The 8,941-nt window shown below is 41.0% G+C and overlaps 1 long non-coding RNA gene across 1 annotated transcript; it reads right to left on the reverse strand.

Moving 5' to 3' along the window:
* Window positions 1-4,450: 4,450 nt before the first annotated feature.
* LOC122460049 lies at window positions 4,451-8,604 on the reverse strand. Its single transcript, XR_006281101.1, has 3 exons — window positions 8,480-8,604; window positions 6,380-6,385; window positions 4,451-4,463 (listed from the first exon to the last, which is right to left on the reverse strand). It is a non-coding gene; the product is annotated as an uncharacterized LOC122460049 (long non-coding RNA).
* Window positions 8,605-8,941: the final 337 nt, after the last annotated feature.

Consider the following 8,941-nt stretch of genomic DNA (forward strand, 5'->3'; position numbering starts at 1 on the left):
GGGAAAGGGAAAGTGTAGTGAAGATTAGCATGGATTTGTTCCAGAAGCGTTCACAAAGTCAGCCTGGAAGCTCTTTGTGGTTTGGCAGTCATTCATTCAGGAAGCAGAAACGGTGCCATTTGGCTTATGTGATCAGTCAGACTGGACAAACTTATGTCTCGCAAATACTGAAAGCAAGCAGTTCACAAGTGTTCCCTAGGTGAGCGATGTTCACAAACCAATGGTATGAATTTGTCTGTTTGTAGATAAAATTGCAAACAGAGCGGGAGGCTAAATTCATCAAATCCACAGTTGTCTCTGCATAGGTCACCCAACTCTAATCCTAATATAGTTCCTTTCCAAACTATATGAGATTATTTTAAAACCAGCATCAAAGCACCAATTCCTACAGGTGCTTGCAGGTACCAGAACCCTCACAGGGGAACTGGCAACATTTCCTGCAGAAAGCAGTTTACAGCATCCAGTACTGGGTGCTAGCATAGGTTCAGAGCATGCCTCCTTGTGTTAATCAAAAGGGATTCACAGCACTAGATTCAGCCAGGACAAGAGTGCCATTTCCTGTTAGAATAGCTCTTCTGCACAGAGAAATGTTATGCTAACATAAGGCAGAAAAGTTTTATTTTTGCAGTTTGGTACAAAGAAACCCACAGTCATAGCTACTGAGGGCAAGGAAAGGTTTTTACTTCTGAACAGAGACAGCATTCCCACAGGCTGCTCCCTTTCAGTAGTTGGCTGTTCTGGCACACACAGCTCTTGGGCCTCTTCTATATATTTCATTACATTGGGGCAGGGCATTATAACACAGTAGTGCCCCGGTAGTATTTTCAGCCATGGGTCCCATGTCTAAAAAATTCAACAACACTCAGGCCCTAACTCTGCAACAACATAGAACTTTCCTTCTCCAAATTCCCACCAGGGAGGGATGGGAGAAGCCCCGTCTCCCTTCAACACCCACTGGGAGAAGGAAGGCAGAAGCTACTGAGAAGTACCTACAACCTATCGGTCAAACCATACGGGCAAAGGAGGAAGTGCTGGGACAAAATAGGAAAGAGGCCTTCTCTAGTGGATAGGTCACTGGGCTGGGACTCAGATGAACTGGGCTCAATTCCTGGCTCTGCCACTGATGTGTTGTGTAACATTGGGCAAGTCACTTCACCTCTCCGTGTCTTACCCCACCCTTTGCCTGTCTTGTCTATTAAGATTGTGTGTTCTCGGGGCAGGAAGTGTCCGCTGGCACAATGAGGGTCTGATTTTTAGTTGGAGCCTCTGGGTGCTACTGTCCTGCTATTAATAACAATAATAATCAGTGACTTTAATTTTTAATTTTCATATTTTATGTTAAAAGAACTCTCAAAAAATGTGCTTTGAGCTGAGGTGCATTGTGTACTAATGTGTTAGTTGAGCATGTCACAAAAAACCATGTAGATAATTGTCCAATGAAAATACCATGAAAAAATATAGCCAAGGTGCAGTTTTTGAAACTCACTTTTTTCACTGTGACGTTAGCATTCTGCTCTATCATCCACAATGTAATTGTTCAGAGCTGAACTCATGAAGCTATTCGCAATGCATCATACCAACAAAAAACTTTACTGGGCCAATGTGATCCTTGGATGTATAAACAGGAATCTCAAGTAGGAGTAGAGAGGTTATTTTATCTCTGTAATTGGCACTGGGGTAACTGCTGCTGGAATAGTGTGTGCCCACAATTCAAGAAGGATTTTGATAAACTGGAGAGGATTCAGAAAATAGCCACAAGAATGATTAAAGGATCAGAAATCACTGCAAGGCAGATTAAATAGATTAAGCTCCTTGAGTCTAACTTGATAAAGAGAAGGTTCAGGGGTGACGATTACAGTTTTATAAGTACCTACACGGGGAACAAAATTTTAATAATGGGCCCTTCAATCTAAGAGAGAAAGGTATAGCATGATCAATGGCTGGAAATTGAAGGTAGACAAATTCAGACTGGAAATAAGGGGTACATTTTTAACAGTGAGGGGAACTAACTATTGGAACAATTTACCAAGGGGTCCTGGTGGATTCCCCATCACTGGCAATTTTTAAATCAAGATTGGATGTCTTTTTAAAAGATCTGCTGTCAGGAATCAGGGCCTGCTGCAGAGCCAGTCTTCAGGCAGCTTCCTCAGTACAGCTGCTGATAGCCACACAACCTGATTGGCTGCCAAGGCCATCAGGCTGGTTGTTAAGCCAGCAGCAGCTTGCTGGCTTCTCAACACTAATGCTTATTGCAATGTTGGTCCCGTGTTGCCTTGTTCCTGCTGATCCTGCGTTGCACCCAACCTTGCCTCTGGCTCCTGACTATGGACTCCAGTTTCACCCCCAGGTCTGATTTCCAGTTCATGACCTCTGCTTTTGACTCCTGGCAACTGACTACGGCTCTGAATCTGGCCACTAGACCTGCTGCCCACTCTGGCCACGAGGCTAGACCGCCCTGATTGGCTGACACATGCTCTAGGAATCATTTTGGGGGGGTTCTATGGCCTCTGCTGTACAGGAGGCCTGACTGGATGATCGCAATTGTCCCTTCTGGCCTTGGAATCTATGAATAAGGCTAGCCAAATTTTCATCAAAGGGGGAGTAATGGAGTGTGTTTTGATAGAGAAGATGCCTTCTCAAATTTGTGGAAAATTTTCATATCCTTTTAAATTTTTCCATTTGTCAAGGAAATTATTCAAAATAAAAAAAAATTAATTAGAATGGAATTAAAATTTTGTTTTTGTGGGGATTATTTTTTGTTTCCCCCCACCTCCCATCTCTCCTTTTTTTCTTTTAAGGGGAACACTAAAGTTTCTGAGGATGATCACAGAAAATCTGAGTGGTCTTCAATGGGCCAAAGTGTTTTCAGGCTGATTCCTTTAGTCAGTTTCAGCTTGATAAGTAGCACCAGATGTACTTTATTAAAATACATATTAATTCTTACTACTGAATCTGTGTTTTTAAATAAAAATATTCCAATCTATTGATTTTTGCATATATAAAGTTCCTATCCTCCTGCTATTAATTTAAAAATATGTACTTGATATGCATGAAAAGATAAAGTAGATAATTTAAATGAGAAATGTACTGTGATTGTATGATGGAATTTACCATTAAAATTCATTAACCTGAACGAGTGGGAGTCTTTAAACATGCAGTCTTGAATGGATCATTTAATGCAGTGTTTAGGTCTTAAAATAAAGTTAAGCCCTAGATTTTATGAGATCAATATTATTTTCCCCTGTCAGAAAATTACATTAGCCCCTGATTAAAGTGTATTTATGACTAATGGTCTCCTCGAGATAAAATATATTTACCTCATTCTGTACTGGAGTGGGAGAATCCACAGACACAAAGTACTTTACAATCAACCCGCAGTAAATACACCCCAGGACAAGGTGACATTTTCCTTAGTTGGTTTATTTACTCATTAAGCACCAGTAGCACCTTCTTTTGAAAAGAGTAAGCCAGGTAATTTCATGCATAAGCTATTTAAAATTGGAATCTGCAAAGCACTTTTGGGACCAATTTTGCATTGGCTAGGGAAGGGATAATAGATTAGATTATTACCTAGAAGGGACCTGATTTTCAAAAAGCCAGACCTGTAATTACCATCCTTACATATACAGATTAGGTATTTATACATGCAAATTGCCACTCAGATAAATGACTATTTGTGCATGCAAATATCTGATGACATACTCAGTCAAGGTAGCTGCAGCTTAGATGCACAATTGCTCAGTAACTTTTTGAAAGCTAGACTAGGATTTAGGTCTTTTTATAACTCTGATTCCATGATCCAATGATCACTGCACTCAGAAAACTCTTCAGCTCTGAAGAACTCCCTTGTTATTTGCTACTGATGAAGGGAAATCCTATATTAATCTGTAACTCAGGTCACGAGTCAGGTGAAGAACCAGCTGTAAATGAGCAAACAGACAAGAAAAACTGCAATATTTTATTTTTAAAAAAGCACATGCCTTGGTTTGTGCCCACAGCTATCAAGCACCTATTTCTATACTGTCACAGATTCATACTTGGATGCTTACCTGTGCCCAGTTAATTGATTAATGTACATCACGTACAATAACCAAAGCAAAAAATTAATATCAGAACTCATTTAACAATAGGCATTTTAAAAAGAAGTGTCTATGGGCAGAGCCATCCCTTGGGTACAGCGAATCGGGGTCACTGCTCGGGGCTAGTGCGATTGGCACTGTGTGCTGTGGGGGGGCCCGCAGGCCAGTGCAATTGGCTGGTGCCCGAGACTCAGTCATGCGGGGGCGGTAACCAGGACCCTGGGTGCGGGGCTCGCAGTGGGGAACCTGGGTGTGCTGCAGCACCCCCCGCACCACTAGTTCCCATGCCTATGGCTGATTTGTTCCAGGCCCTGCTCCCCCATAGGGATGGCCCAGGCTATGGGATTACACATATGCTCAAAGTTAAGCATCTGCTAACGTGCTCTGCAGAACTGGGACTGTAGGTGCCTTCAATATGAGTTGAGGAGCCTAAGCAACTGTGTCATTAAAGACTGTTCCATTGTGTGTGTACACAGAAGGGTCGAATTAATGTTATGCAAGTGACCATAATTCTGATATTTTCTAACTTTTCAGTGCTTGGCTGTGCAACTTTAATGTTCTTTTTAACATAGGTTTGGGCTTTCTCTGGGATGCATAAAAATGGCAAAAAAGTTACAACGCACCATATATTACTGCACCTCCTCTGGGCTATCTGGTTCCATGCTGTCTTGAGCATCAGGCATTTTGACTAACTGCATCTGTAACTCATGTTTCTCAATAGAGGGCCAGATTGTGATCCCCTTACTCCTGTTAAGGAGACTCCTCTTTCACAAGCAACCCAGCTGGAATTGTCTGTAGAGTAAGGTACTACTCAACATAAGTAAGGATGCCAGGGTCTGGTCCTAACTGAGTTTTAGGGAGACACTGATTTCAGTATTTTTGTAATTAATATAACCCAGGGCATCTGACATGTTTCACTATATTGAACTCAGGTAACTCCAGCTGGTTTCATCACTGCTTGAAAAGTAGGAGCCATGTTTGACTCCCAGCGTCAAGAGGAGTTAAATTTCCTACTGTAGAGAAGGCCTTTCACTGGGCTTCCTGTAAGTTTGTTGTTATAACCCCATTTAAAACTTCCTAAATCTTCCACTACGGGTGCAGTAAAGTGATTTCAGGGGTTACCATTTTCATACATTTCTGAGCAGTGTCTATGAGGAACACCTGTAGCTTCTTGCCACTAAACTTTTGTTAATGTTAAGTGTAAAAAACTTTGTCTTCCCCAGCCATATTTTTGAATTTGGGCTTTTGAGATTTCAGCTAATGACACTCACAATTAGGCAGTTTGGCCAGTGAGACCTTCTCTTAGTATACAAAGGGGAGATCACCCCCTCTCTAATGGGGGTATTTGGATTCAGGATTTTGTACTGAATGACCTCTCCTCCTAGAGATTGTGGGGGGTGTTTTGGGTCTGAAGTTTTGGTTTGGCTTATTAGGAAGGAGAGAAACGGAGGATTCAATTGTAAAATTGGGATCCAGGTCTAGACTTGTGTTCCTAATACTTCCTCCCTCCAAGATGTGGTGTTTTCACACCCGGGGTTGTGGTTCAGACCCCTCTATGATACTAGGCTTTCTTGGAATGCATTGCTAGTAATGCCAAAGCATTTTGTTGCCATCTAGTGGCCAAAAATATTAGTAAATAAAAGTGTCAACTTGATTATGCCTCTGTACTCACCTGATCTGAGATTTTGGCATTTCATTACCATGTTAACAAGAGATGACTTGATTATAGTATATAAGTACCTACACAGAGAACCAAAATCTGATAAAAGAGAGTTTTCTAATCCCAAGGTATAACGAGATCCAATGACTGGAAGTTGAAGCTAGACAAATTCAGACTCAAAAGTAAGACACAAATTCTCAACAATGAGCATAATTAACCAAGGGCTGTCATGGATTCTCCATCACTGGAAACTTTTAAATATAGATTGGATGATTGTTCTAAAAGATATGCTCTAGTCCAAACAGGAATTATTTTAGGGACACTCTCTGGCCTGTTATACAGGAAATGAGACTACATTACCACAATGGTCCCTTCTGGCTTTATAATTATGAATAAAATACTCAGTGACAAATTAGGTCAGAGCTTCAGTTCCCTAGCAACACAAAGAAAAAGCAACATGTCTTTCTCTGTCATTAACAAAGGTTATGCTATGAACAGACAAATGCCAGTATCAACCCTGTATTATGAGTCAGATCAAGAACTGGCTTTCAGCTTTAGTAGGGACTCTGTCAATGTTCTCAGTGCAGAGTATAATTTAATGCAGGGTTCCCTTGCCACATGGGCAGTGTTGGGTAGGGACTAAGCACTGTCCTAATGGGGTCGCAGAGCAGCAACCAGTCAAATAGAGAGATTTCTCAGTGCAGACAGGTTGTGAGAATTGTAAAGGAGAAAATGTAAAAGCCAGTACTGAATGGGGTTAAACTGCAACTAATTTACAGCATCGTTTTTGATGGCATATCTGTCTGTTTCTGTATTCTGTATTCATGTTTATTAGAATAAAAACTCAAAACCATACCCAAAAGTTAGTCTCAGAACAGTAAAGAACCAAAATCCCCAAAACAAAACGCTATCACTGTTCCTAAAAATGAGACATTTCGAAACTATAGGCCCCCAAGACACCTGCAGCTTCCCCTCACTCATCTATTTCTTCTCAGCCGTTACTAGAGACTGAAAGGCGGTTCAAAGAGCTCCACGGGTAAATTTTCCCTTGCCTGGCAATGGACCAAGCAGCAACTCTGCCGTAAGTAATACAAAACTACTACATTGATTATTGAGTGCCACCAAGAGAATTCTTGGCAATACTCATTCTTTCCTTCTAGATGGAGATGCACAGTTGTCCAGAGTCTGGAAAAAATCCAAACTTCAACTGTACATGGGTCTGGCCACAGAGCAGTAACATTCTTAACTTTCTGGCCAGCAAATTCCAGATACTGAAGTTAAAGGAACAGAATAGGAGAAAGTATTCCATAAACTCCTCAGATCCAGAGCACCCTTTCTCTCCTATGTGCTTCCCTTATAAGTTGCCCCTGATATACACTTGACAATCTTTTAAAAATACACTAATAAACATAGATGGCTTTAGGGAGACAGCAGAGAGCACTGGAGCTTAGACTAATAGCAAAAAGCAAGTCTGACTTAATTGTATAAATTTGTGTGTTACCAGTGTATGATTTGTTTGGCTTTGCTATTGCACTTAAAAAAAAATTTAACACCAAATATTTGTAGTGTATTTTCAGTGTAATGTAATAGATTTGTGTTATTTAGAATAATATTTAGCCTTCAATATTTGTAAAGTGCAGTAAGATGTTAACAAACACAAAACTCCATGTTCCAAACATCCTGGACGGTTTTCCCCAGTTCCTAGCCTCATTACTTGAACTGTATGCAGGATTTGGAACTAAGGTCCAGCAAAGCACTGTAGTATTAAAGCACATACTAAATACATTTCTATTCAGCAAAACACTTACACATGTGTTTAAATCCCATATAAGTTAAATGGATGCTTATGTACTTCGCTGAATAGGGATGGACTTCAGCACAAGCCTGAAGTTAAGCACATGCTTTAATACTTTGCTGAACTGGTATCTAAATGCATGCTTGGTTTCTGGCATACTATTTTAAAATTTGTTAGCAAAAGTCAAAAATTGTCTCTTAAGTGTAATTGCAAAGTACCTAACTAAGTAAATAAAGAAGCAACCAGGTATTTAATGCTGAGCTTGGATATCACAAAAGTACAGATTTAAAATAAATTATACAATTTTACCTTGCAACACAGTTTACTCATCAAAACCTCCACAAGTAAATGTGACTATTGATTCACTAAAAGAACAGGAGTACTTGTGGCACCTTAGAGACTAGCAAATTTATTAGAGCATAAGCTTTCGTGAGCTACAGTTATGCTCTAATAAATTTGTTAGTCTCTAAGGTGCCACAAGTACTCCTGTTCTTTTTGCGGATACAGACTAACACGGCTGCTGCTCTGAAACCTATTGATTCACCATGTTCTTTTCAAATGATTACTTTCTAACAGCACTTAGTCATCTATAAATAAATTTCTCCTCTTGTAAATTGTACCATAAAAGTTGGCAGATGACACAAATGAAACCATTATATGCTGTTTAGTTATAGCCATGTGGGTCACATTTTCCCCTCACAGCATGTGCATTGCTAGATGAATAAAGTCCCAGTTCAGGAATGTATTGCTATTCACTGAAGAATTTAAGTACATGCTTAAATCCCTTTGAAGTAAATGGAGCTATTAGTGTGCTTAAAGTTAAGCACATTCTTAAGCAGTTTGTAGTGTTTGGACCTTGGTGCATGTCTCAGGTGCATTGTGAAGTAGAAGGTTGACTGCTTTCAGCCACCTGGGGAGTGCACCAAATCTATCTGTCTTAGTTACTTATATGGTCCTGTGATGGGACAGATTGGCCCTGCACTGGTATGGTGGGAGTTAATCCTTCCCTCCTAGCAGAAGAAGCCCTGCCCCTGAGGCTCTGCAGGGCATGATCCACCTGGAAATCAAGTATAAAAGCCTTCAGAGTTGCTCAGCTGGGGCTGACCACTGGAAGGGAAGGATAAGGATCAGGATCAGGATCAGGATCTTTGGTGGAGGCTCCAGTCGAAGAGCCATCACAGCCTTTGACTGTGGGAACTAGAGAGCCTGAGAGCCAGACCGGAGGGCTGCGGCAGACAGAGCCACAGGGAATCACTCATGCTAAGGAGCCCAGGAACCCTGATGTTTAATGGACTACAATGCCTGGAAACGTGGTAGAAAGCGACCCAGGGATGGTGCATGAGTGGTACCTCCCACCTGAGTGAGGGCAGCGTGTTTTGGTGGGAGTTGCCACTGACCCAATGGCAG

This window comes from Dermochelys coriacea, chromosome 4 (assembly GCF_009764565.3).
Source record: "Dermochelys coriacea isolate rDerCor1 chromosome 4, rDerCor1.pri.v4, whole genome shotgun sequence".
Classification (NCBI taxonomy): Eukaryota; Metazoa; Chordata; order Testudines; family Dermochelyidae; genus Dermochelys; species Dermochelys coriacea.